Genomic DNA, 24,082 nt, shown 5'->3' with positions numbered 1-24,082 from the left:
TTAAGAGATAGGCTTTAAAGTTTTTAGGTCAAAGCACAATGGCAGTAATTATTAAGAGTAAAGAAAAAAAGAGGAAAACAATATTTTGCTACTGTATTAATCTGCTCTCTACCCGCATCATGAATAATGTGGTACATAAGTGTCAGTATGAGTTGTTCCATTGCTGAGTATTTCAGTTCTTGGAAAGGAGAAGTAGGTGGAAGTGGAGTGTGTCTATTATTTGGGAGAAGGACATTTAAAGAGGATGCTTTTAAAAAGAGTGAATAGAAATCAGAGAAAGTAGGATGAATAAGGGAGAATTGTGACCAGGATGCACATGGACTTGAAGGCAGAGGCTGCAGTGCTAAATAAAACAGCTTGTGGTGAGCCTGAACACTGGAACTTCTGATTAGAGTGGTTCCTGGAACCATTTTGTCCTTCCAGACAGTGCCTGGGCTGGGAATGACGTGCACCAGGGACTGTTACCAATATGTGTGGACCTCATGTACTGTCCCAAGAGGCTTTTTCCCACTAAAATACTTTTGCAGCCCTTCAGTTTCATATTGTGAAAGCATCACTGTGATTACTTGCAACACAGCACTGGTATTGATTCAAATTCTGTCTCAAACCACACATGATGGTTATGTCCACAAAGCCGAAGGGCACTACATGTATCCAAGAAACCTAGCATGGGCATGCCACAGAATGACCTGTGGCTTGGCTTTATTTTGCAATATAGACATAACAAAGGAACAGCATTCCCTGTTTGGATGTAGCTAATAAATGGATGGGGTTGCTGTGAAACAGTGCCTGCCTTATTGAGTAGTGCTAATGACAGGGGCTTCATCTGTATGGGTCTTCCAATAAACTTATTTCCAGAGTCTGCCACTAAGGACAGTTGAATGTGCCATATAGAGAAAAAGGGACTAATAAGAATAACTGAAAGTTATATCACAGTATAAAGGGCATATTTTGTCTTTCCCTTTTGTGCAAAAATCTTGTGAGGTCATGCAAGTAGAGCAGTGAATGTCAGCTGATGATCAAAATTACTGTATAAACAAGTGTCATGTTATGCACTGATAATTGGGTTTCAGCCTGAGGACACATAAAGCTCTCTATAGGTGTGTGTATATGTTGATATGTGTGTATGTACAGGTAGTACCTATCCACCTGATTTATTTTTATCCATCACTGGTAGATAGCTATTGTTTAAAAATTGCTTCTTAATACCATGCTAGGCCACTGTTGTCTGAAAAAATTAAGAAAGTGATAAGCAGAATTTATTCGAAGGAAGCAAAGCTTCAAGATTGCTTATAAAATAAAAACCTATTCAATAAGAAAAAATTTCATAAAGCTGTACTTTGGTAAAGAATAAGCACCTTAATGGGAAGATGCTATTTGTATAGTATATAGACTGTTAATTGAATGAAGAAGATGATGAAAAAAAGATAACAATATACTAGTTCTAAGTCCATAATATCAAGTACTGAAAGAAGTTACCAGTCAAAGTGTTAGGAAAAAAGGAAGGTCTTTGATAATAGAATTCTAGTAGAGATTCTAGTTTGCAATTGTGTGAACCAGTTATTCCTCCCTTCTTCACAGTTTTTGTCACAGGAGACAATGAAGAAAAGTAATATTTCTAGCTGAAAGTGACCTGGCCCCTCTGTGGGCTTGACTCATAGTCTTCTTTAGCCGGTGATCATTTTCCTCAGTCTTAGACAGCTTACAGACAAGCAACAATTACAGTGATTTTTCCTGAGTGCTTATGGAGATGTTTTCCTACATACAATAGTGCTTTAGAAGTCTTCATATATGGTTCATCCTGAATTCTGTCATAGAACTACTATCTGGGTGCCTTTAATATAATGTTTGTCTTTATTTTTCAAAAGTTAACTTCTAATGCAGTGCAGTTTCCTGAAAGCCATGTAACAGTGTTACAAAATTGACAGTACTTTGGGATCCAAGACGTTTCCAAGGAAATGTTTCAGTATGTTTTCTGTAAGTAGAATTATCTGTATTTTATAGTGAGAAACTATGTATTGTTTTAAAAAACAAACGATGAGATCATAACATTAGAATGTCTTATAACAAATTAGGATAATCTCGAGCCTCCCAGAATCAGAGATATGGGACAAAGTAGCGGGGCCAAGGTGCCCTGTCGTGGGCAGGTGAAATGGCCTTCTCGGAATCAAAGAAAATGTAATTTTCAAAGTTTAAATTAGAAGCCTAAACTTGTTCTGGGCTGATCCTGCTCTAACATTTCTGAATGCATTTTCCTCATGCTTTAAATTATACCATAAAGCTAAGATATATTTTTCTGAAAGAGCCTTTATCAACTGTCTAGGAAAAAGACTGTTTCTTATGAGAAATGTTTACTGCTATTGAACAAATGATATGTGTATGTAAAACTGGTTGCATAATTACAGGGAAAATGGATGCTGGCAGATATGAAAGAGCCACCCCTTTAAGCAAAGAATTTTGCTCTTATACAAATTACAGGGTAAATGGATGTTGGCAGATATGGAAGTGTCAGCCTTTCAAGGCAAGAATTTTGCTTTCAATAAAAGCTTGTTCCTATGATGTCAATTGGTACAATATTTCCAGTCATAGTGTTTCAGACATACCATTTTGTTCTGTTTGTGCTAGAGTGCTATTCCATTCTTTCACCTAGTCACATGGACTTTGTTCTGCTAAATTTTTCTTGATCATGACTGTCCTCTGCAGCAGGTACAACGTACAGTGTGTAATACTCAAATGTGAGAGCAATGCCCAGCTTTTTTAAAAAATACGGCACACTACCAACCAACTGAAATAATGGCATTAAAAATAATATAAACGAGTGTCCTAATTTTAATACTTGAAGATACAGTGAACTGTCTGTCGTTATGCACCCTTGATGTGCCAGTCATGATTTTGTAGATTCCTAGTGTATGCCTCTAAGTCACCTCTTTTCTGTTCTGAAGCCTCCCAGCCAACTAGATAGCTCTGAAGCTTGTTAATCCTTTTGGTCTTCCTTCTTGTCTTTCTTTGAACCTTTTCAAGTTCTACTATGTTCTTTTTGATACAGTGGACCAAAAGTGCACACAGTGAATTCCAGTAGAAACACATTATGGATTTGTCCGGTGGCATAATCACATTTTGTGTTTTGATCTTACTTTGCTCTTAATTCTTAAAATCTGATTTGCTTTTTTACTTGCTATTAAAAACCTCCGAAAATTTCAAATGCTGAAAGTTACTAAGAAAGTCACTTCATACACTGCTGAGATTGCTTTTCTCAACCAAGACATTGAAGTTCTAGGCCATTTTTTACTACAAAAGTACAAAATAATTTCAGGTACTAAGAAATAATCCTTAATACCTGTTTTCTTTGCTCACTATAACTACAAATATAAGCACCATAATCATTAGGATTATACAACACATTTATGGCAGAGAGAGAATGTGATTGTCATTATGTAGTCTATAATTACCATTGTTTTCTCTTAAGACTTTTATGGTAAAAAAAATTACTCCTTATAATTTGTATTCCTTTCTGTATTGCTCTGGATTGCTTTCCCTCCTAATGCTTCTTTTGTATGTGTCATATTTTTGTACGTGTCATATAATATGCAATAATGATTTCAAACAAGAGCAAGATGTCAAACAGGGCAAAAATGCCATAATGACAGTGTTGTTCCTCTCCAGCATCTTTTCTGTAGTATAAGGTCTTGGAAAATGGTAGATTTTAACACTGCTTTCAGCATGTCAGAAATCAGACATCTGTCAAACTGAATTGGAATTTTGTTGAAGAATATAGTATCATGCTGCCAGACTTGAGTCCAGAATTGTTTTTTGATAGATTATGAGGATAAAATACCATCCCCCACAACATTCTTCTCCCTAAATTGGAGAGATATGGATTTGATGGATGGGCTGTTCAGTGGATAAGGAATTGGCTGGATGGTTGCATCCCGAGGGTTGTGGACAACAGCTCAGTGTCTGGATGGACATCAGTGAAAAGTAGCATCCCTCTGGGGTCCATATTGGAACCAGTACTCTGCAATGTCTTCATCAACAACATAGGCAATGGGTTTCAGTGTACCGTCAGCTAGTTTGCAGATGACATGAAGCTGAGTGGTGCGGTTGACATGCCTGAGGGATGGGAAGCCATCCAGAGGCACTTGGACAGGCTCAAGAGGTGGACCCATGCAAACCTCATGAGGTTCAATGGAGACAAGTGCAGGGTCCTGCACCTGGGTTGGGGCAACCCCTGGTATCAATACAGGCTGGGGGGTGAAGCAGTTGAGAGTACGCCTGAGGAGAAGGACTTGGGGGTACTGGTGGATGAAAGATTGGATATGAGCTGGCAAAATGTGCTTGCAGCCCAGAAGGACAATCGTATCTTTGGCTGCATCCAAAGGAACATGGCCAGCAGGTCAATAGAGGTGATTCTGCACCTCTGCTCTGGTGACACCCCAGCAGCAGTACTGCATCCAGCTCTGAGGTCCTCAGTACAGGAAAGACATGGACCTGTAGGAGAGGGTCCAGAGGCGGCCAGAAAAATGATCAGAGGGCTGGAGCACCTCTCCTGTGAGGAAAGGCTGAGATAGTTGGGCTTGTGCAGCCTGGAGAAGAGGAGGCTCTGGGGAGAACATATTGCAGCCTTTCAGTTCTTAAAAGGGACCTATAAGAAAGATGGGGAAAGACTTATAGCAGGGCCTGTTGTGACAGGACGAGGGATAACGGTTCTCAACCAAAAGAGGGGAGATTTAAGCTGGATGTGAGGGGAAAATTCTTTACAATGAGGGCGGTGAAACACTGACACATATTGCCCAGAGTTGGTGGATGCCCCATCCCTGGAGACATTCAAGGCCAGGCTGGATGTGGCACCCCAGCAGCAGTACTGCATCCAGCTCTGAGGTCCTCAGTACAGGAAAGACATGGACCTGTAGGAGAGGGTCCAGAGGAGGCCAGAAAAATGATCAGAGGGCTGGAGCACCTCTCCTGTGAGGAAAGGCTGAGATAGTTGGGCTTGTGCAGCCTGGAGAAGAGGAGGCTCTGGGGAGAACATATTGCAGCCTTTCAGTTCTTAAAAGGGACCTATAAGAAAGATGGGGAAAGACTTATAGCAGGGCCTGTTGTGACAGGACGAGGGATAACGGTTCTCAACCAAAAGAGGGGAGATTTAAGCTGGATGTGAGGGGAAAATTCTTTACAATGAGGGCGGTGAAACACTGACACATATTGCCCAGAGTTGGTGGATGCCCCATCCCTGGAGACATTCAAGGCCAGGCTGGATGTGGTTCTGGGCAACCTGATCTAGCTGAAGATGTCCCATTGCAGGGGGGTTGGCCTAGATGAGCTTTGAATGTCCCTTCCAGCCCAAACCATTCTATGATTTTATGATTCTAAAAGAGGAAGAATTATACTTAATCATGTCATTTTATCATAATTGCTGGCTTCTTAACTTTTTTCCAAAATCATCATATGTCGTTGTTATGCTATTTCAGCACCAAATTTTGGATGCACAGAATGTTAAGCTAAAATAGATTTTATAGGACCTTTGCCTTTCCAATTTGACACTCAGCATTCTGTTAAAAGCTAAGTTTTGAGGCCTTCAAAACTACTCTAAAATTTATATGGTGATAGCATGATGAAAGTATTTTCCCATTGTTCATACTGCATTCACAGCTGATAACTTTTATGCATTTAGTTGAAAAGCACTATGATGTTAGTGTATAAGAAAAGGATGCGAAAATCATTCGTTTGGGGTTTTTCCTTTGGTCAATTGATTGTTTAAATGGCTGTGCTGTTTCAAAGCAGGTATAATAAAACTTATTGTAATGAAGAACAGAATGTGAGGAAAAGGATCTGAAGTTTCAAAATCATGGTCCATAGCTCCTCCAGGTAACTACCTGTCATTCCTACGTAATTTAAAACCAGAGGCAGCTGGTTTCCCAGTCTGTTAATACTATTTTATGCTATTTCCAAATACTAGGCTTGTTTTATTAAAAAAAAATAAAATGTTTGAGAATCCCTGTGTACAAGCAACTTCACATTCAGCTACAGAACTTTCCTAAGTGCTGTACAACTGGTCCATACAGTGTGAAATGTAACATAAATATGGAATCCTTTATACTTGTCTTCTGGTTCTTCCATTTTTAGATGTTACATAAAACTGACCATGTCTGTGCCATCTGTTCTTCTTCAGAAGGGGAAGAAGATATTTCAGCAGGGCTGGAGAACACAGACTGAGCAAAGTTCTGCTTGACCTTCATTTTTGCTGCTGCTAGGTCTCCACAGACCAACAGCTAGGTCTCCACCTGCTCAGAGTTTGCTCTGAGGAAGTTTTGAGTAAGCCATTTTCACAACCTTTCTGAACTCACATGTAAAGATACTTGGTTTTGGGCTTAATTCTGGTGGGTACTATTTTGCTGTGCATTTACAAGCCTTACCAAAAGCCAGCTTAGCATTAGGATTGTTCACAAGAAGCCCTACAGATTATGGATGGAGAGGGAGTCAGCATTTGTGTTGTCCAAGGTATATCCTGTTTCTTATGTTGGAAACTGTTCCATATCCTTCCAGATGCAAATGAAAGTAAGTTTAGCTGCTTACCCACCTTTCCATGGATGAAAACAAGGATTTCTTAGTTGCTTGATACTGACATTTTTAATAGAGTCTTTGAGTAATTTTCAGAGGAGGAGTATTCAAAGTATGTCGTTATCTTGCCTGTCTCCTTGGATATCTAAAACTTACTGTGAGCTCATGATTGCAGCATTTTAGCATCTTTGGATTCTTGGCCTGTTCAGTTTTATTCTGCAGGTAACTCCCCATTATACAAGGTAAGGTTGGGCTCAGATACCTGAATGATGAGAAATTAATACGGAAACTGCAATACTGGCTAACACAGTGTAGTATCAACTAGAATAGTTGTGTATTGACTCTCGGTTCAACCCATAGTAGAGAAATATACCTGGAAGACTATAGTATAGCTGTGGTTACATGGCCTATACTTAACCTGATAGATTTTATAAAATCCAAGTTAGCTTTGCTTGGAGTCACATTGAGAGTTTCTGTATGTCTAACATAGCTAACAGCCAAAGTAGGTAACACTTGCATGGATATTTCAGAGTTTCGGTGTTCTTTTGACATTGTGTTTTCTATTGTTTCAGCATTACATTGTTCCAGTACTGTTAACATTTTTACATATGAATAATTTGCAGCATAAAAATTTGCAGGATCTATTCTGTTTGCTAGGGGACCCATGTGACTAGTAGTTAGGAGAGCTTGGTAAACCAGAGGAGTAAGATTCTAGCTGTATAACTAGCTAAATGCGTTACAGAGGAGAACCATATCTTAAATTCTGGTAACACAGAAAGTTTGTTGTGATACTGAATTCTCACTGAAACATACAACATTTTAAGGAATAAAAATCATAAGAAATTCTGGTTAACATATGAGATCATTCATAAACCAGTTAGGTTTCACCCAAAGCCTGTTGATCTCACTGGATTTTGATCTCTACTCTTATTGCAGATAAATAAAGAAACTAGAGAAAGAAAACAGGAGATGGGAAAGCTGTATGCCTTATTTTCCCTCATCTATACTTAAAGCAATTTAGAAGTTACAGGGAATTCCTAGCACCATTTACCTAAGTAAGGGAAAAATCTACTTTTTATTGGAAAAAAATGTTTCTACATGGCCGTATCAGTAGGTTTTCCAAGTAGAATTACAGAAATTGAAAGATTAACTCCTCCACACCCTCTAAACTCCACACATCTACCAACACTTAAGCTAAATTAGTAAACATTTCAATAAGATGTTAGAACAGATCGTGATCCAGTGTAGAGGGGTATCCCAGGAGAGCTATATTCAGATCTGAGCTTTTCCACAGTTCCTGTATGACTTTGAGATATTTGACTCAGACTGTTGAAAGTACTTAGATAACATTATCTGCCGTGGATTTCAGTTGTAATTAGGGATTCAGGTGCTTACGGAAGCTATACTGGTATCACTTCAGGCTGTAATTTCCCATCAGTAAAATAGAGGAAGAACATATCCTTACTTCCCTGTGGTTCTCCGAGGGTGATACTATTAACCCCTGAAGTGTTCAGGAATTATGATATATAATCCACAATTTGAAGAATGAGAAATTGGAGATTCTGTCACTTCTCAGAATTAAGAAGGCACAGTTTTTATTTAAGTGAGATTGAAAACTGTACTGCTGTGCACATTCTCACTTAATGAATCCAATATACAGCACTAAGCTCTTTAGTATCAAGCAAGCAACCAGATGATAGAATTCTTAAGAAAAATGTATATAAAATCAAGGTAAACAAAAGTACACTAGTTTACTAGAAATTAAAGTAAGAAGCTCTGATAGAAAGTTGTGCTGTAGTACAGCAGCTCTTTGTGCATTTATGCTGTGGTATATTTGTTTTGCTTACAAGCTATGTGTTCCTCTCTGATTTGTGAGTGTGAAAAAAAGCCATTCATTGGTACGCATGGACATGATTCCTCCCCAGGAGTAGATAGGGGTTGGGAACATATATATAAATGGCAGATTATTGGGAAATAGGTACAAAACATGTCAATACATACCTATACAGTGGAAACTGTATAGGTATCTTTAACAGCAGAATAGCACCATCACTGTCTTAGAAGCTGGAGATAGGTGGTGGGTTAACACAAATCACATACATGGAGTCGCAAGATTTGTTCAATTAGTTTCAATTCACATTTGCAACCGAGTGTAATGTGCCTGTTCCCTGAGTATGAGATGGTGCTACATCTTGTCTCCTGACCCAATGTACTGTACAGTGTCCTGCCTCAAATGGCTTGGAATATGAGGTCTTTCACAATGAGAGCAAAGACAGTTGAGAGTTCTTAAGAGCTGTGTTTCTAAGCAATCAAATGGATGTTACTCAGCCTACAGGTTCAGAGGTTTTTTTGCCAGTATGACAATTACTAGAGACGAAGGTACACTTCAGGAAGTGTTTTGAACAGTTGGAACTGTTAATAGCTACAGAAGTGTCAGTCAGGCTGTAGCTTTTAAGTTTTAAAAAGATGGTCTTTGAACATTTGTTTAAGATTTTTACAAAGGTACAGTGCGACTGAAAAAGTGGTGGGTGCATTTGTGCAGTGTGTGAATAAACATGAAATGTGGGTGAGAGATGAAAGCACCAACAGTTTCGGTTACCATTAAGAGCGATGAAGAGACAATGGTGACACTCTGAAATGTTCCTGTTGTGCACTGAGAAAACGAAGGCTTTTTCTGGCATAGGTTGTACTAGTTGTAAAACAATGTGTCTGGTTAATAATGCATTCTATTGAAAAGGAATGGGTGGTTTGCTTAGGCATGACTCATTGTTGTCTGTTGCAGCAGTTCTGTTGCTTGCCTTAATGTCAGCATGACCCTGTTTATTTTAATTTGTCAGTCTTTAGAGTCTGTGCAGTTGGTGTTTTAGGAGGAATTAGCAAGAGATAGCAATTTATGGGTTCCTCTAGTTTTTGGCAAGTGTGTCTTTCCTTTCATTATTTTCTTTCTTTCTCCTCCCCAAACCCCTTTTTTTCTTCTCTTTCACTATTAAAACTTGGTTGTTTTTTAAAACTTAATGGGCCTTTTTTAAACTCTTTAATATCTTTTTTTCCTCAGAGATTTTAAAAACATGTACTATTGTGGTTTAGATCCTTGTTAATTCGGTGATATGTAGAACAAAAGTACTAGTATGATTTTAAATACAAAGCAGTATTTTAAAAGGCTTTTGTGTGATTTTAATACACTTTCATATGGAAGACAATCCTATTCCAGCTATCCTGTTACATTGTAAATATCAGTTCGCTACATTCACTTCCCCAGTTTCCTTCACATTTGTTAGTGTTTCACAATAGATTCACAATAATTGCAAATTATTTGACAGTTCTCCTGAATATCTTTTTTTAAAACTCCTGTTACTTTAATACCTACAAAAACTTAAGAGTAGTCTCCTGACATGTTTTATTCTGGCAGCATGACTGGAATAGCTTGCAATCTTGAGTATAACTGTTCTCTGCACCTTAGAGAAGTGATATTATCCCTAATTTAAAGTCAAACAGTGGAAAGACATTGAGGTTACAGAAAAAAAAACCCAACCAAACCACGAAAGAAAAAGAGGAAAAAAAAAGCAGACAAAGGACTTTTAGAAGAATTTACATGGAATATTCCAAACTGAAATCCTGAGAACCACACCCTGCTACCCTGGGAGAGCTCAGCTTCTCTGGACCCACAGATGTCTGGGAAGCTGTGGCCCAAGGGCCATGTGGTGCAGTGGCTCTTACCCACATTGCTCAGGGTAGCATTCTTCAGAATGGATGAGCTGTGTCTGCAGTGCTCTGCGCATGAATTCTGTGCCTCTGAGACACAGGTTTTGTGCATGTGTGTTCAGATGACCAAGTACTGTGAACTGCATTTCACAGCTAGCCAGAATGGACTGTTCACAGTCTCATGGCATAGCACGTGTTGCATGCCTGGAAGCATGGAGTGAGAACAGGTGTATTAGGACACCAGACCTTTTGGGAAACTCTTGGAGAACTGTGCAGGGTGATGGGAGCAAACATGACACAGTCTTGTCTATGCTGGCTAGAAAAAGGAGTACCTTATTCAACTACCAGCAGAACTAAAGCTGAGCGCAGAATGCCTGGATGTAAACTAACATTTATGCGGTGTCTCAATATACCTTGGAGCATATCAAAGGCCACTAACCATCTATGTGTAAGCAACTGAATTGAGCCCCAAGACTCCTACATATAGAAATCTTTATGCAGATGACTACAGCTGCAGCTCCTGGTAGTCAATGAAGATATAGCCAGTGTAGTCAACAAAGCCAGGGGAGTGATTCAGCTTGTGCTGAACTAAATAAACACTAGCGGCTGGTCAACTGTCTCAGCTTCATTGATTTAATTGATTATAACATAAATTTCTGCCTAGTGAACCAGTAGATACCTGCAGTCTGATTCATTTGAGTAAATATAGGTACCTTGTTTCATGTGAGGTTTGCTGGTCTACCTGAGATGTCCGTAAAGGACTGGCACATATGACAGATGACTTGTCCTTTGTTGCTTTGGAGCAGCAGCTAGAATCCAGGCAGAATACCCTAGAACATTTAAAAGTTAGAAGATGTCTGTGGTTAGGTAGCTGAATTGCACTCCTGGATGATCTTAAAGGTTTTCTTCTGTACAAATCCAAAGAACAAGACTAAGTATATTTCTCATGGAGGAGATCATTTGGGCTCCACATAAGTACTCTGAAAAGGTCAACCTGGTAGGTATTTTGAGACTATATATATGATATTTTATATAAGATTTTGTACACATTTCAATATTTCTGCATAAGCACAGAAGGCAGGTATGCCTGCAACATTTTAAAAACATTTTGGGAAGAAAAGTAGTTGTCTTGCAATTAAACCAGTCATTCTGATTGGCAGGACTCAGTTCTTTCATACACAATCTGCATGCAGAATGCTTCAGATACTAAGCTCTTGGGCGTTTTGGAGGGACAGTCTCCATTCTTCCCTGCTAAAGCTGCTGGACAAATCAGCCATTTGATCACCAATAACCTTTGCTCATTTTCCTGGACCCCTCCAACATTGAACTTAACAACTATCTCCTAATTTTCTGGTTGCACAGTGGAACAACTTTTTCCTTCTTCTTTCTTATAAACAAATGTCCCGATAAAATATTTTCATGGTGCTGTTTATGATTTTGTCCTTGTGTCTTAGTCTGTGTTTTGAACTTCTTAAATATTGTTGTCCTGGAGTTATAACCTCAGGTTATGTCCCTTGTTTCACTTCTGTTCCAATGTTCTCAAACTTTGGAACACATTCTCTGGAGATTCCTGTAAAAAAAAAGATTATTTTCTGTAAGTGCCAAGTGTACAAGGTCTATGTTTTACATGCCTTTTGCTGGGATAATTACACGGTCAGCTTTCTCCTAACAGCTGTTCTGTCAATTCATCACTTACATTGCTGGTTCATTTTCACAGATTCAGCAACTCATTTCAGCAGACAGACCCATGCTTTTCTGATGTGTGTTGCGTTAACAGCTGCATTCTGACCAACTCCCACTGGTTCTGTATACAATATCTCCTGCATGCTCATCACCCGTTCCTGGCTCTGGCTCTGGGTACTAACCAAGCACAATAGGCTTCTCTCTGCTTACTTGCCCTTTCTTCTCTTTTGGAACTTCTGTTCCTTGCCTATGTCCAAGGCAGGCAGGCCTCTTTTACTTTCTGCATTCCGTTACTGAATATCAGGTTAACATCTTCTTCTTTAACACCAACGCAGTACTAATGTTCTTTAAGAGTGACGTTGTGTTTCCAATCCCAAAGCAGAGATACGCGCTGCAGCATCCTAGACTTCATTCTAGACAGCACCCTATGCAGCACTCTAGAGAAATTTTGTTCATATACACTCCAATTCTGGGGCAAGTATGTTTGGCTAGTGTCAATCAAGCAATACCTCTTTAAAATGTGAATTTTATGGTTTGTGTTATTGTTGACCTAAGTGACTCTTCCAAAAATCATGTACTTTCACATACATGCATATGTATTTCTTGCAATGTTTGTTTTCCTTTTGGATTTCTTTAAACTTTGGTTGTCAATATAGTCTTTTAAGTGTCATTTTGTCAGGTTAAAATGTTTAAGGTACACAACTGTACAGTGCTTTTAGGAAACCAGACTGATTTCTGCATTCCCTAGCTGAATGATTTTGTACCCTACTTGAGAATGACATGACTGAGGTCTTCCATATTTTTGTAATTTGTATTGAAGTATAGAACATCTTTAAAGCTTCTAGTTCACTTCCATAGTAACAGAGAAACATACCAGTCACTCTATTAGAGCATTACTTGTTACTTTCTGTACAATTTCTTCTTCACATTCTTTCGTACAGGGCTTGCGTCTAGAATTTAAGTATAGAACAGAACAAAATAGACTGTTTCAGTTGGACGAGACTTACAGTGATCATCTAGTCCAAGTACCTGACCACTTCAGGGCTGACCAGAAGTTACAGCATGTTGTTAAGGGCATTGCCCAAATGCCTCTTAAGCACTGAATATATATAGAGTATATATATATATTTTTAAATATCCAAATAAACAGTGAAAGCTTTCCATTAATGTGGAAATTGTTTTCAGTGAAAACACTGATCACCCAAGTCTCTAAGGGATTCCTCAGCAGGCTTTAAATTTTTTTTGTCTGCATTGTGTTGCAGGAGAAGAATGTATTATTGAAATAACCTTCATAGTCTGGAGATAAAGATCCTGCTTGTAGCACGAGTACAGGCCACAGGTTTCTGGTCCTTTTCTTTTGCATATATTAATGGCCACATGCTTTATGCTTACCTAGATGAGGGATCTGATCTCTCCAAACATAACCATACAAAGTTTACTAGTTTTCAACCGTATCAGCTCAGATCGATGCCGCTGAATAACAGAGGGACAATATATAAAGATATATCAGCTGTAACATGAGTTCAGAGCAGCTTAAGCCAGCCATGAAATTGTACCCTGAGAGTGAAGGTTGCAAATGAAGTTTCATAAGCTGTACTGAAAAATAATATCTTTTCATTGTTCAATGTACCCTGCATACAAAGGTTATAGAGAGCCTTAATTCAACTGAGAGCCTGGGTAAGTGCTTGATTTTACTAGTTTCAGTGGTACTTAACTGAGCTTAAAATCAAGCACATGCATATCTGAATGTTTCATGGAGCCATAGGAAAAAGAAAATTCCATTTTCAGAATAGATGCTTTCATCTTCCGAAGTGATGTGCTGCAATTTGTGACCTAAGGAAACATTTAATAGATATACCTTTATCAAAATAAACATTCTCTTTACATGTACTCTAGATGTGTCTTGAAAAGATGCAGTGTTTGTTTGCGTATGATACAATGGCTCTTTCTTTGTATATCCAGCATTACATTTAACATCTTCTCCCAAATATTGTTTTGATTTCCTGTCCTTTTATTCAGAAGATACAGGCACAGTACCAGCACAAAGATAATATTGCTACACATCTAATTTCTGTTCTCCTGTTAATCATGTCTTCTGTTGGCAAAATGAAGCACTCACAATATACACTTTATGGTTTCTTTACTGATATAATGCAAAAGGACACTCTCATTTCTTTAAAAAACCCCATCTTCAGTCTTTTAAAAACCTGCAACAAAATTGTTGATGTTAATATTGCTTCAGACTGATAGATTGCCACATGCCTGGTAAGGTGCACCATGACCTAGCACAGCACTTCAGTATTAATAAGATACAAAGGCAGACAATTTATCATTTAGTATAGTCAGCACACAAATTAGAGAACAGCTTGCCAGGGTGTATTGTGGTCTCATTACTTTGTTTTTCCCATAGTTGCAGGATAGATAGCTTTAAAATCTTCCTGTGCTTTACTGTGACAGGAGAGTGTTCATGTCATGGTGACCCAACTGAGTTGTTCAGTTGCTTACAGTGCTGACTCTGGAGCCTTAAGTGTCCTAACAAATTCTCCAAGCAGCAGACTCTTCTAAATCAAAAGAAGGAAAACTCCAAGAAGATATAATCACTGACAGTTACCACAGGTGTGAGATGTTCAGCAGTGCAATCAGAATATGAAACTCTGGGAGTAATTTACTGGATGTCACTGAGGAACACATGCTTTCATTACGGTACAGTGTATTTTCTATTACATAGCTAGTATTCCCATGCTGCAAAGTACTGTTATTGTTTAATGAAAATGTTTAAATTTCATAAGGTGACATACTCACACTGCCTTATGTTGGTTACAGTTCAAATATTGCAGTTGAGAGATACTTTACAGCTAACATTCATGTTTTAGGTATGTGCATTTGTCTGCATTTTAAGTACCTCCTGGCTTGTCAGTCATTTGCTGTCTTTGGGGTGAGTGATTTCCCCCCCGGAAAACTTGGAAATCTTAAAAAAAAATATAATAAATGCAGACAACTTGTATTTTTAAACCCTTAAAATATACAGCTCAAATCTCAAACTGCTAAGTTCAGTTTCTTAAATTGATTAAATTTGAGCTATGTAGTTGTTCTTCAACTAACGATGCTTGTTTAATGCTTTTGGATTGCATATTTATGTTTATTTCTTATTTGATGTATTTTCAACACATCGTACATGTGCAACTGATCTCCTAATTGAGTATACCTTGATGTTCAATTCTCTATTGCAATGTACTACATTTACCTACAGATGTATTTGCTATCCACAGATGGTGAAGCATATTTTAAACTGCTCCCATTGTGTTTCTGCCCACTCTTTGTTCATTAGATGGAAAACATGATCCACATATAGCATAGTGTGTTCTGTCAGAAGAAATCAGTGAAGATCTCTTTCACACAGTGAGATCCTTCTCTGTGAAGGAGGTAAAGCCTCTGAACCTATGCACTCTATGTATATCCTTGGAGAACTGCCACAGACACTGTCTGGCTCTGCCTCTGCTGCTCTGAAAGAGACAGCTCCTAAGTGTCTTTAAACTGTACATCCCACTCTGGGGGGGTGTGTGTGGCTGTCCCACAGACCTGCTTCATTGCTTCCAGGAATGAGCCTAGGGGGGTAGGCTTGTGGTAAGAAAAACAGAAGTCTAGTTTTGAGGACAGCTCAAAAGCTAACCAGGACAATCAGTGCCAGATTACTCTATGTATATTGATTTTAGATTCTGAAAAGATTCTCAGAAGCAGTCTCTAGCACCAGTAACCAGAAGTAAGAGTCATACACCCTAAGTGCTGATTTCTTAGAATTTTCTTTAGGAAAAATTTTAAGATACTCTCTTCTTCGGGCTTGCCAGTCTGATTCCTACTGCTTTGCTCCTAAGATCTCAACTGCTGCTGTACTCAGAGGTACAGGGCAGACGTGTGAGACAGTTCGTGAGAGTTTTATCTCTTGCCTGGGTAATAGTGAGAAAGCCTTTGCCCTCTGTGGAGCTGGGGAAGGGAATGACCTAGACCTGTACAATTTAGGGATCATTTTTTACTAATCGTCCAGTTGCCACTTTGATCATTGCTTCCTAGAGTTGATTTGTGGCACCTCCTTCCCTCCCTTTCTCCTCCCTCTACTTGGCTTCTTCCTGCTGCTTAACAAGCTCAATTGGTTTTATGTATGTAATTCTTTTTTTAAGAGAGTTTGAAGGTGGTCTCTAAAAGAATTGCTTTCATCCAAAGCCAGGAGCTGATCAAAGCAACACACAAAAGCCAAATGGGAGCCAAGGCAGAGCTGCCTGACCAGCCATAGGGTCAGGGTTCTGTGCTGGAGAAATAGTAAAGCATGTTAGCTGAACTAGGCTGGGAGCTGCTGATAAGGGATTTTCTCTCTAGTAACACCTACAAAGTTTATGAGATCCTGCAGGAAAATCAAAGAAATCTGCATCAGAATGCATTGTTTCCTGAAGAGAGGAGTGTGAAGACATTTACAGGATCAAATGTCATTACCTAAATGTATTTATTGCCATATCATATATTAGGCTCGATCTGCACTATTATTACAACACTGGAATATCACCCAGCTCTACATTTTTACTATGAAGTGGCTCCTTAGCCCAGTTATCAGGATAGTGAGGAATGATGTATATGAATGCCTCTGAAAAGAAGGTTCATGATAAATAAAAAAAGTAAGTAAATGAAAATTAGTGTTATCATTATGTCTGAAAATAGATTTCCAGTGAAAATTACAATTAAGAAACAAGTTTATAATAGATGTTCAGTCATCTGTAAAAAGTCTAATTAAAATTTCTTCCAAATTCTTTTTGGACATACATTGGTCCCAATAGTGATTATGATTTTTTTAAGAAATTGGTAGTAATCCAATGTATGACTTTTCACAAAGGACTTTCTACCTATTTGAACTTTGTAATATTTTCTTCCATATTGACATGAGCTAAAGTAGAGTCTCATTTTGAAACAAATCTTTAATTCAGATGTCTCAGAAAAAATTCTACTCTGGTTTGAGAGTAGGCATAAAAGTTTCTAGGGTGAAGGAAGTGTAAGTTTTCTGTAGTCATAAAGGAAGATTAAACTATGTCTTAAAAGCAAAACAGCATTTCATCCTTAAATAATAAGGGAATCTGCTTGCAACTGGAGTTTTCTGTTTCCCCAGAAAACTACAATGTAGGCTGTCAAAGCTTAGATTCCCTATCACTAAATTGCCAACATGCCTTAGTCCGGATCTCCAAGCATAGCTGTATATTTGAATGGGTTTATGACAGGTTGGATTGCTTTGTATTTAGTCAAGGTTTATGTTTTTGGTTCAAAGTAAAGTTAAATTTGTAAAAGAAGTTTAAAAATACTTTTTTTTTTTTTTTGACATACTGGGAAATTATTTTTTCCTTTTTCTGCAGAAAAATGTTCATTTGTAATTTTTGCTACTGCTCCCTGGAAAAACTGTAGCATTTTCATGGAAAAATGAACACTGTCCTCAAAAGTAATGCTTGTTGATTTGCAGTAGAAAAATTTTAGCAAAAATAAGAAAATACTTGGTTTTAGCTGAAGTTCTCTTTCCAGTGGCCAAAATGGATGTGGAAAAATTTCATATTCAAAAAGATCCATTAAACTGTTTGATTTATTATCTGCCTGAAGGAAAAAATTAAAGCAACAGCTTCTTAATAGTGTTTTTATTGAGGTTGTTTAACACTGATTTGTCCAGGTCTATTCGCATCCCTTTTGATATGCATCTGTGTGATTTTTTTCCAAGGGCACAGAGAGCAGTTAAGAAATGGTCTTGTTTTTTCAGTAGGTGGGGAAAATTGCATACATTTGATTTCATTGCAGAGGTGTCTGTATTAGTCTCTGCGGCAATCTCCTGAGAATAAAGACATCTCCCTATACTTCTGAAGTGAGTGAAAGAGCTGGTTTCAGTGATGAATAGAAGTAATTCGGCTTGGAATCTAAAGTTGCGAAAAAGCTCAGTGATGTCTTCCCACTTCCCACTCTTCCCAGTGCACTTGAAAGCTTGGCACCTTTCAATCTGCACTTTCGTTCCAACATCCTGTTGCTTGGAAACATGAGTCAGTGGAGGAAATCGTCTCACTGTTAATGATAGAAATTAAAAGCCAGTGCAACAGGAAAAGGTAGAGAGAGCTGACTAGTCTTCCTGCAGTATATTCTCTTTATGGGAACAGTAGCAGAATTGTTCTTGGCTATATAAAGATGGTAGGATTATATTCTCTGTGACCTATCGTCAGCCTTAATCAGAGTTCCTGTGTTTAATCATGAACTACTTTCCAAAGTGGCATTATTAGAAAACCATTAGGTTTAATCTGGTCTGGCCTGTAGATAACATTTCTAATATAATTCCTCAGGAGATATATGAGTTCTGAGATCTGGTAACAGAAAAGGAACTGAAGTTTCTGGCAAAGTAACTGTGGGTTAAGTTAAAGGTTTTATGTTGCCTTTAAAATGTATTGGCCAAATGGGGTCTGCTTAACTGTTGCAATAACTTTATTCATCTATGAAACACAGAAGAGCTAGAGACTTTTTAATGATCTGACAGCTTTATTGCTGTGGAATAAATTACTTCACTGAAGAAGTGGATTTCAATCAGCAGTTCCATAAGTAACTACTAAGTTTAATCTTATTAGTACTATAGAGTTGAGCTCAGCAGAGGATCATAATTTCATTCCTCAGCAACTTTTGAAGCTGCAGAATTTTTCTATCTGGGTAAGCCTAACAGCAGAAAATTGAACCTTTTTTGAAGATTTTGATGAAAATCATAAGAATAGTATATCAGTGGTCTGGAATTGATCTTGCATGAGGAAATATATTTAAAAGGTTCTCACACTCCAGTATTATATCATAACCATCAGTCTTCTGAGTCCGTTTTTCCTCTCTCTTCCTGCCAAGTCATTCTGGCAGAAGATTGTGAGGAAACAGATTTGACTTCCAGAAACAAGTATTTTTTGCAGAAATTGGGCAATAGCCCACCTATTTACTATGGCTGTAGGTGGCTTTTGTACTCACAAATAAAAACTTTGTACATTGCTTCCACAAGTGATAATTATGAACAATTAGATTGCTTTCTGAAAGAATAAGTTTTTCTTTGCCCATATGAACTACAGTTGCATTAATAAATTAAACAGTTGCAGGAACAATTCCTGTATGCCAGGAATCCATTTTCTGTTGTAATGTCTTGGCACAGCTCCGGTGTTCACACTCAATCCCTGCAGCAATTCTCAAGCACTTTTCAGAAGTTGTAATGGGCTAGTGACTATTCCCAAAAGGCATTTTGGATGGAGTAAACCTTGCTTTTGTTTGCTATAAGCTGTAACAGTATGCTGAGTCTGTTGCAAGGGGCATGTCAGTAAAAGTCTCTTTTAGTTCTCCTGAATCAAGAACTTATGTAACCTGTGGGAATAGATTTACCACACATTATCACTTTCATACAAGAAAAATGTTAATATAGAAGATAAAAAGTAATTTATTTTTCCAAACTCAAAGCTAAAGAATAAAGAATGCACTATCTGTAATTACAGGTAGTTTCATGGAAGTAAAAGAGTAAAACATGATTACACAATCTTGTGGTTGAACTGAATCCATGTTGTAGTATGCATCACTGCCATTGAAGAGAACCAGTTTTGTGCTGTCTCCATATGTATTTTTCTTCTTATAGTTATATTTACATACAAGTCCCTGCCCTACAATTTCTTTCTTACTAATCTGATTGTTTTTTTTAATACAGGCTTTTAACAATTCCTAGAGACTTTACCAAACTTTAGAAATAATGATGTGTTTTGGATATTACTGGACGGATCTGACTCATGTTCGAAGAGCAAAAGGATTACACTAACAATTTTTCTGGTACTGATCTGTTAAGCAATCTGTGAATAAAGAATGCTATCTTCTCCCAGAAAAAATTTAATAGGTAGCGTTTTGGATACCTAAATCCATAGTTCATAAAACAATCAGTGATGAGCTGCCTTTTGTCATCGCAATAACAAATTATTTTTGGATAACAATGAGCTTGGAAACATCTTACCATTCTCCTGTTAGAAATGATACAGTAGAAATTACTGTGTTTGGCTATTTCAAAGGTATGAAAGCTGTCTGCTTAACCTGGGAATATGTATCCATTGCTATACTGTTTTGATGGAAGGATTAATATATTCAAGTGGTCAATTATTAAGGTCAATTACGTTTTGTCGTGTAAAAGCTTTGCAACTTAACATGAATCTTTTCTTCTTGTAATAATTTGTAAGTCATACCTAAGATTGAATTTGTTAGTAGTTAACTGCATCTTCCTAATTTCCCACTTAGATCCCTTGGCTATTTTCCAGTCCTTCTTAATACAACCCACATATATTCTTTGCTTTACTCAGTTTCTGCTGAAGGCAGATTTTCTTTATCAGGCTGTTTCAATGGAAGAGTTCAAAGGCCCTTAATTAATACCCAGACTTTAGAGTCTACAGCTTTCCTTAGGATATCCAGTCGTAATTATAGAATAAATTTTGTCCAGAATTCATGTGCTAGATCTTCAGTATTCACAAAATCTTAATATTCCTTGCTGATCTTTATCACAGACAACTGCAACTAAAAAGTCACTACTGTGTAACTGTCTTTGTTCCACTGAGCAAAAGATCTCCCTCCAAGATGTAGGCGATGGGCCCGCATGTCCTCATTCTGCTGACAATTGCTCTGTATTATTGTGACCATTCACTGTCATGGCTCTCATGGTGGGTACTGCCCTCGTGGCCAAGAGGGAACTTGTTTTCTAAATCTCAGCTGCTGGAGTACAGGGTCATAGCAGAATAGTGCAGGTTTTCTTCAAAACCTGACTAGTTCAACTGCAGTTGAACTTGAAGTTGACTCTATGTGTGACAGACATTAACCCTTAAGAAGATCCATATTTTTCCCAGTCACATAATCCTTGGTTACCACAGGAATCCTGACAGTTCCTTGTTTGGAATTTGAGGGCTGTTGTCTTTAGTAACTAACACATACCTACTCTCATTTTCAGATGCCTGGACTTGGCATCTCTCTTTGGTAGCATTATCCATGAGTTTTTAAGATATGGGCCTGCCCTTCTTCATTTGTATCTGCACTTGTTTCTCAGGATTCCAAGTTCCTTAGAGTGGTTATCTTCTTTTTTATTGTGGTTTTAAGGAAGTCCGGGTCCAGGTCTTTCCCTTTTTTTTTCCCTTTGTATTGGCAAGTATTTTTCTTTGCACGCTCTCCATGGAAACTGACAGTGCAACAGGGAGGTGCCCTTTGATTTATCAGTAGTTGAAGGCTATCCTTCTATGTCAGTGTGGGTTTGTGGGTTTTTTAATAAATTTGGTTACCATCTATTTTCATGGCTTGGAATTTCACAAGCATTTGAAAGTTTAGTCTGTGCCACCCACTTGTATCCAAGAAAGACATAAATCTGGGCTGAGAACACCGAGTTCATTGAAGCAGGAAAATAGGACTCAAAGCCGTTGCTTCCTGGCGCCACAGAGTCAGCAATTGTCAATTCGGGTACCACATTCTGAGCAGCTTTAAAGAAAAGAGAGGATGACAACCATCACGGAGTTAGTCGGACACAGCTTCTTCCTTGCTTGCTTCATAAAAGTGATTTCTTCTGCGATGGAGAGAGTCGCTGGGAGTCTGAATGTCAAAGGCTGATGCTGGCAAAAAAACTCCTGCAATGTCCATTTTCTGGTCTGATGAAGAAAAACAGTGTGTTTGTGGTGCATGTTTGATGGTACATGCTTGATAATGAAAAATGGCTATAAAATACCTACATCTTCCAAAATGTGTTCCAGGATTTATGATTGCCTTTGTCACTGTGACTGTAAGATCCCACAGGTATACAAAGAGCTTACCAGATATACAAATCCAGAAAGTATATTTTTGTTTCATTTTACCCAATCACATAGTTAAATTAGCACCTCAATAGATAAACAAACATGCTTATGTTTTGAAGGATTCCTTACCACAAAGGTAAGATCTTAGTTTCTGCTCCCCTCAGGGTTAAACATAGGGTTTCTGTTTTGTCCAATAATGGTCTCTATAAATCCTGAGCAAAGATGTTAAATCCCTGTGAATGGTGTATCTATTTCTGTTCCTAATAAACTGTACAGAATAATAGCTGACTCTGTCTATGGAACAGACTTTATAAATATAAATACTACAGTGTTTTCTCATATGTCACCATTAGATCCAGGTAATGATCAGTAAAGCAAGTAAGCCTTCATTCCTGGAAGGGTTCAAGGCCAGATTGGATGGGGCTTTGAACAACCTGGTCTAGTGGAAAGTGTCCCTGCCCATGGCAGGGGTTTGGAACTAGATGATCTTTAAGGTCCCTTCCAACCCTAACAATTTTATGTTTCTATGATTCATTGCATAAAGCAGATTTTATGCCTGTTCATCTGATAATGCTTTTAGGTTGTCTTAGAATGTTTTGTCTCACTCTGTATGAATTTAAAAACTTGCTATTTTTCATGTGCTTTAATGAAACTTTTCAATACATAAATAAGTTTGAGTATCAAGTAAAACAGTCTGCTTTGCATGGTCATCTTGAGCACAGGTAGAATCCAGCCCTTTGTCAGACAAGCCTCTGCCACTGAAGTAAAACTTTTGGATATTCTCTTTGTGCTGTATCAGTGATTTTTTTAACTGCAAAAACTCTTGGATGTAATATGAACTTTTAATGTTTTAGCTCTGTATTTAAATGAAACAGTCTGTGTAAAAAAGCATGTGGAATGGATGATAACTAAAGATGCAGCTTTGAATGTTAACATGTTGAGAGCACGTTCATGCATTTTAGTCCGGGCTTTCAAGACTGTGATGAACAGGCATATAGAACCATACTGTAGCTGTGTCTGAAAATGTAGAGATGGGTCACTTAGCCTGCAGATGCCTCCAACCTTACAAAAGAAAATACAAGTTCATAATATGGGAAGGAATTTAAAAGAACAAAGAATTAAATAGTATCTGTCATGTATCTTGGTAGTTATTTGATTTGTTTATAATGTTACATTGTTTATAATGTTGCATTAAATATAAAACATCAATGTAAAAACAACAAATAATTATCAAGATACCTGACAGTCATATACTGGTTGAAACATGGATTAGAATTAGAACTAAGTATCTTCTAGTGCTTTTGTGTAGAAACAGCATTTAGTATTATTTATTTCAGAGCTTGACCTTGGTTTTCCTGCATACACCTCTGATAAAGCTTTTTAAGGACAATATGGATGTCAGGCATTCCTCATTGTCTTCAGTTGTGCTTCATCTAGCTGAAGCAGTAATTAAAGCAAGAGGAGCCAGAGGGTTCCTATCAATGCAGAAGGAGAATTGTAATCTGCTTTTTGTATTGGAAGAGGAGATGCATCCTCACCTCCATATTAGCTCTGAACATCACCAACAGTCTTTGCAGCTTCCCATTTACCCTTCACCAAATGGATACATCAGTACTGCTCACTGCAACATTACTGTTTGATTTTTGTGTGTCTATACATTTTGTCAATAGTGCTTACTTTTAATCTAGGTCATGTTCTTAAATGCTGCCTGCATTGGTTTAGAGTTGTTAATATAACAATGCAATAGGTTTTATAATACTTATTGTGCTTCATTAATATTATATATATTGATATGCTATATTGTATTAGCGATAGTATATACAGTATTAACATGATGCAAACCAGTATACAGAAATACGATTATATATGTAAAATATGTTACAAAGTCATGAAAAGGTATCTGAATCATCAGCTTTGTGTGTTGTTCCTTTCAAATATCTTCTTCCATCAACAGCGGTATGTGATTTGAGAGTAGTTTTTCTTTTGCTTGACTGATTCCTGAAGGATGCTTCCCAACAGGCTCATTTCCCAAGCAGAACCCAGTGCTGAGGAGGGGCTGTTCGGTGTTTAGGAATTACTGCCACAAACAGGAAGCGTTTCATGCTTTCTATTCACAGTTACTTGAGGAGGGAAAAGACATGGGGCCCAGGGCAAGAGCTACTTTGTAATAGCAAAAGAAAGCTGACATGGCTTTTGGTTATACCAGCTCATTGTATTCAGTGTGGAAAGGAGGCGGCAGTTAAATATGTGGGATATTCAGCTGGAATAGGCTGACTCCTCAGTGGCAGAATGAGTAAATTATGTAGTTT

Source organism: Nestor notabilis, unplaced genomic scaffold, assembly GCF_000696875.1.
Source record: "Nestor notabilis isolate BGI_N333 unplaced genomic scaffold, ASM69687v1 scaffold2186, whole genome shotgun sequence".
Taxonomy (NCBI): domain Eukaryota; kingdom Metazoa; phylum Chordata; class Aves; order Psittaciformes; family Psittacidae; genus Nestor; species Nestor notabilis.
This window is presented reverse-complemented; position numbering follows the sequence as displayed.